Here is a 6,000-nt window from a genome sequence, read left to right as displayed (position 1 = left end):
GAGCATGATCAGCGGGCCCAGGAGTGGCCGGAGAACGGACCGCCTCCCACGATCGGCCCCCAACCGCGATTTCACGCTGGCTGGCCAATTAACGGCCAGCCAGCTTGAAACTTGCGCTGACATGCTCAGCACTGCCGGGGTTTGGGCAGGAGGAGGGCTGGTGCTGACATAAGCGTGGGCGTGGGGGAGCGCGGGATGAAAGCTCCCTGAAGGCAGAAAGCTGCCTTACCACTCAGTCAATTTACTGGTGCTGGCAGTGCCACGGACCACTGCTTATGTGATCCACACAATGTTCGTCAATGATATGAATGGAGGATGCCGCGTGGGCCATACAGGCAGGGGCCTGCAGTGCTGCCTGCCCCCAGGCAATTGACGTGAGTCTTCATAGCGAATAGATTTCTTCCCCCCACCACCCATGAACTCTTTGCACTTGTTGAAGTTAATGGTGGAGGGGGGCAGGATAGAGCTGTTTAAGGATGTGTTTCATAGTGGAGAAAAATAGGTGGGGATTATCTTTGTTCTTCATTGTGATCCTGGAGCAGTGGGAGGTTTTGGCAGAGCAGAGTGTTACCCCACGGCACTTGAGGTGGTCCAACCAGATCTGGTGATGGATGGGGGCTAAATCAATAATATACTGGATACACTCAAGTCTGCGTCCCTTGTCTTGACAGAAAAACTGAAGGATATACCAGGAGGAACAACTAGGATGCGAATGAGTAATAATGTTTCCCAGGAACAAGAGCAGAGCATCAAAGGTTGAAGTAAGATAATAATTGAATAGATCCATAACTGCAGAAGTGTCAGTGGATGGAGGGACAAAAGATAGGAAGTCAGAAACCTTCCTGTTAAAAGATCCACATAGTAGCTGTTTAAGGTAAAATGCTGCTCAAGTAGACCAAAGTTAACTCTGGAATACAGCAGAAAAGATCATTGAAGAGCAAATCTTGTATCTGATCTACTTCTGACAAAGCTGGAAATATTGCATCCATCACATCATTTGTGCTGTACCTTGCATCCCAAAGACACCCATTGAGGCATGGGTAATGAATATTAAGGGCTGACATGTGGTGATGCACAGAGAAGCCAATGGGTGCAGATTTGGAAGTGGTGCCTGATATTGTTGAGCAGAAGCATTAGCTATGTAAATTCCTGGCTGCAGAGCAAGCAGCTGATGATCTCAGGAGTTCCACCATTAATTGAAAACTGCCAGCAGACATGTAAGAAAGTTCTACACAATTAGTTCTACACAATCTACGCAAGTTGTGCAACATATGGTTGGTATAGCATTGTAGTTCACTACGCTGCTGCATGCCAGCACCCAGAAGGGATTAACTCTTTGCAGGGGCAGCCTGGAGAAAGCAGTAACAGCAGGAGATCTGCAATCCTTCTCTTCATGAAGTGTATCAATTTCATGTAAGCACACTGAATGAAGGACTGAAGATCTTGGGGGACACTTCGGAAAGGTGATTGTCCCCTGTCCATTCGTTGGCTTGATGGCCCTGTGAATAGGGCCATCCCCATCCTAACAAGCTCATAACATTTTCCAACAGCCATCTACATTTCAGACCTTGGGGGCAGAGAAAAGGGTTTTAGAAGAGGGCAGAGAAAAGTTCAGAGGTGTGCACAGTAACTGAACTTAATGTTTTTTATAAATAGAACATTCAAACATATGAAAATGACAGACTGGAAAAGCCCAACTTGTACATCTAGTACGTCCCAAGCTGTGATGCCTTAAGTCAGCATGATACAGGCACTCCCTACCCACCCGATGCCACATAACTTCCTAGGAGAGAAAATCCTGATTTTATATTCTTTTATGGAGTGAACTCTCCCAACCAGAAACAGGTCCAGTTCTCATCTGAAGGAGTACAGTTAATCAGCATTAACCGAACGAGCCAACAAACTGTTCCACAGCTCCAGTATTCCCTGGAGGAAAACAGCCATACGTCCAACCCAGTTCGGCTCTTATGTAACTTGTAAGTCCTCTTGCGCTGGTCCTCCCTAGCCTATCCAGTTAAAAACTTAGTACACATGAACAGAATCTAGTACCTTAATTATTTTATAAACCTTAACCAAATCACCCCCCTGACTGTACACTTTTCTAAAATGTACAGACCCAGCTCTTTGAGGGATAACTGGATAACTAAGATGTTTAAGACTGGGAAATAATCTACAACTTTTCCAGAGCCTCAATATTCCCCATCACATGAGAAGACCAAAACCGGACACAATATTCTAAGTAACCAAGGGTTTGTACAAGAAAATTAATGGTATGCTTTATTTTGTAGTCAATTGCACCTTGAATACAACATAGAACCATGTTTGCTTTGATTATAAACTCATGGCATTAGCCATGAAGCATTAGAGAGCGGTGCACTGTAACACATAGTTCTCTCTTTCCCCCCTGGCTTCAATTTGGTTTTCATTATGTGTATGTTTAGGATTATTAGCATTAAATGCCCAAATGCAAAACAACACAGGCCCCTTCCCCAATACATCAAGATGAGCTTGGAGTAGCTGAGCTACAGACTCTCAACACTAGCAAAATGGCAGGTCATTCACCCAACACGTATATCTAGGTTATTAATGAAAATAGCAAAAGTCCTAACCCCAAATCCTGCAGAACACCACTGGCAACCAGACTACAAACAGATCCAAATCCACTGATGACAACTTTCTGTCTATAGGCGTTCAGCCAATTCTCAACCCACTGTAGTAGATTACCACTAATTCCACAAGATTTCACCTTGCAGAGCAGCTCTTTATGATGTAGCCTGTCAAAAGCTATCTGAAAGTAATCAGGTAAACAACATTCAATGTCCATTATCCTGGTGACTTGGAGGTGTCAGCTGTGGCTCAGTTCATAGCACCCTTGCCTTTGAATCAGAGGGTTGTGGGTTCATGTCCCACTCCTGGAAAAACCAAGAACTGTGATTGTACTCAAAAGGGTTGCAATCTGTGACTGTTGATAACTCAAAAGAGTATCCTGGTGACTTCTTCAAAAAACTCAATCAAACTTGGCTTTCGTTGTGGAAATCATGTTGGGTGTTCTCAATAAGGCCCTCTACCTAAGTAGCCATACTGGACATCTCTAATGATACTTTCAAGCATCTAACCTATTAGTGAACTCAAAGCTAGTGGGCCTACAATTACCCAGTCTGCCTGTTGGTATCCTTCCAGTTTAAATAGCTGCAATAAATCACTGGAATATTTAATGCAAAGATTACTTGGTAGTTTGGTTATCTTGTATGACAATAGGAAACAGGTAATGATGTTGAGTTGTGTTGACTAGCAGTGAAAAGCAAAGATTTTACTTGGACCACAAAGAGATTGGTGATCTTTAATAGGCTGAGGCTTCCAAATAATAGTACTTTAATCTGTGAATGTTCACCACTTCACTTGCTTCCTGCAGCATCAGCTATGTCACCATCAGAATTTCTCTCGTACATCCACAACCAGTTCTTTTCTGATTGCAACATTGTGAGGCTTTCATAATTAGCAAGACAGTGCTGGCTGCTTACTGCATAGTACCTCTGGGGCCAGTCCAAACACTGGAATCTTCCTTTAACCAGTCCAATATTTTTTTCCATTCTTAAGCTTTTCTTTGTGTGCTTCATTGCTCTACTCATCGATCACAATGATGGACCTAACAAGACGGAATATGAGAGAAACAGGTTTCCCTTATTACCCAGTCATTCTTGTTAATTGTATAAGTTAAGGTTAGGGATATACAGCTGGAGCGCCTTCGTTAGATGATTACTTTAGCACATATAGAGAGACACTGGTGGTAGGTTGTAGAGTTAGGAGCTATACATTTGTAACGTTTCACTTTGCGAATAAATTTAAAACGGAGTAAAGATTGATTTCTGGCCCCCTCCTTCACCAACTGACTGTCAGAAGTTTAACAATCCTATTTGCTTGCTATTGGACTCGTGCATCATCATGAGGTGTCAGCTGTGGCTCAGTTCATAGCACCCTCGCCTTTGAATCAGAGGGTTGTGGGTTCATGTCCCACTCCCGGAAACCAAGAACTGTGATTGTACTCGGAAAGAGTTGTAATCTGTGACTGTTGATAACTCGAAAGAGTATCATACCTCCTAGCATATCATAAATTTCCATGCAGGAGCTGTGTCTGTCATCGCAACTGAGCTTCACAATTAAAAAACAGAAGGCTCAGTCGTCATATAAATATATGGGGGTTCACTCTTGAGGTATGCAATAACACATGGGTGCAATCAACAGTCCCAATAATTATAATACAATATTAACAATAATTATTTGCAAAGAGCTCAGATTCTAGTTACTTCATTGATTAGGTTATTCAGTTATTTTCCCCAGATATTGAACCTTATTACAATAATACCTTGTCACAAAATTATTTATTCTGCATATATTTATGATCCTGTATTTATGTTAGGCAATTTACATTGTAAAGGATGTTGTTTATTCTCACAACACTACAGCCATGACTGTCATTACAAATGTTGTAATAGGAAAAAGTCTAGACTCTTGTCATAGTGCTAGACTATGGAAAGAACTCTACTAAAATAGATCCATGACTTGTCAGTACTACAAACCTTGCATTCTCTGTATGGCCTATAGAACTTCCAAGATACATTTTAATTTTAATAGCATTTATTGTCACTAAGTTTTGCCAGACTTCCAGTATGCTAGGAAACACAATTGCTGTTATTTATGTCAAAAAAGACATGCACTTTGACTAGTGGGAGTACATTAATCGATGCTCCAAGACCAGTCTCTGTGCTAACAAATGTGGAGGGCAAATCCTCACTGCAGCGCTCAATGGCATTTCACTGATATAGTTTCATGACATTGAATCAAAAACAATGGACTGGATCAGTGTCTTTGCTGTATTCTGATAATATAACTATTTGTAAAGCCAAAATCAAGCTGTACTATGAAGATTACTATAATCTGTTAATTGACAAACTTAACCAGATTGGACATTCTGGCTGCGCCTCAACTCGCAGACACTTCCTCCTTCCTCTCCCTGGACCATGACCCCACCACTGAACATCAAGCCATTGTTTCCAGGACTGTTACTGACCTCACCTCCTCTTGAGATCTTCCTTCCACAGCTTCCAACCTGATAGTCTCCCAACCTCAGACGGCCCACTTCTACCTCCTACCCAAAATCCACAAACTGGACTGTCCCGGCAGACCGATCGTGTCAGCCTGTTCCTGCCCCATGGAACTCATTTCTTGCTATCTTGACTCCATTCTCTCTCCCCCTGTCCAGTCCCTTCCCACCTACATCAGTGATTCCTCTGACACCCTACATCATATCAACAATTTCCAGTTCCCCGCCTCCTCTTCACCGTGGACGTTCAATCCCTCTACACCTCCATCCCCAACCGGGATGGTCTGATAGCTCTCCGCTTCTTCCTCGAACAGAGGCCCGAACAATCCCCTTCCACCACTACTCTCCTCTGTCTGGCTGAACTTGTTCTCACACTGAACAATTTCTCCTTAAACTCCTCTCACTTTCTCCAAATAAAAGGTGTGGCTATGGGTACTCGCATGGGCCCCAGCTATGCCTGTCTCTTTATGGGGTATGTGGAACATTCCTTGTTCCAGTCCTACTCCGGCCCCCTCCCACAACTCTTTCTCCGGTACATCGATGATTACTTCGGTGCTGCTTCATGCTCTCGTCTGGATCTGGAAAAATTTATTAATTTTGCTTCCAATTTCCACCCCTCCATCATTTTCACATGGTCCATCTCTGACACTTCCCTTCCCTTCCTTGACCCCTCTGTCTCAATTTCTGGTGATAGACTGCCCACCAATATCCATTACAAGCCTACTGACTCCCACAGCTACCTCAACTACAGCTCCTCACACCCCGCTTCCTGTAAGGACTCCATCCCATTCTCTCAGTTCTTTCGCCTCAGTCGCATATGCTCTGATGATGCCACTTTCAAAAACAGTTCCTCTGACATGTCCTCCTTCTTCCTTAACCGAGGTTTTCCACCCACGGTG

Source organism: Cetorhinus maximus, chromosome 13, assembly GCF_964194155.1.
Source record: "Cetorhinus maximus chromosome 13, sCetMax3.hap1.1, whole genome shotgun sequence".
Taxonomy (NCBI): Eukaryota; Metazoa; Chordata; class Chondrichthyes; order Lamniformes; family Cetorhinidae; genus Cetorhinus; species Cetorhinus maximus.
Note: the sequence above shows the minus strand (reverse complement) of the source record.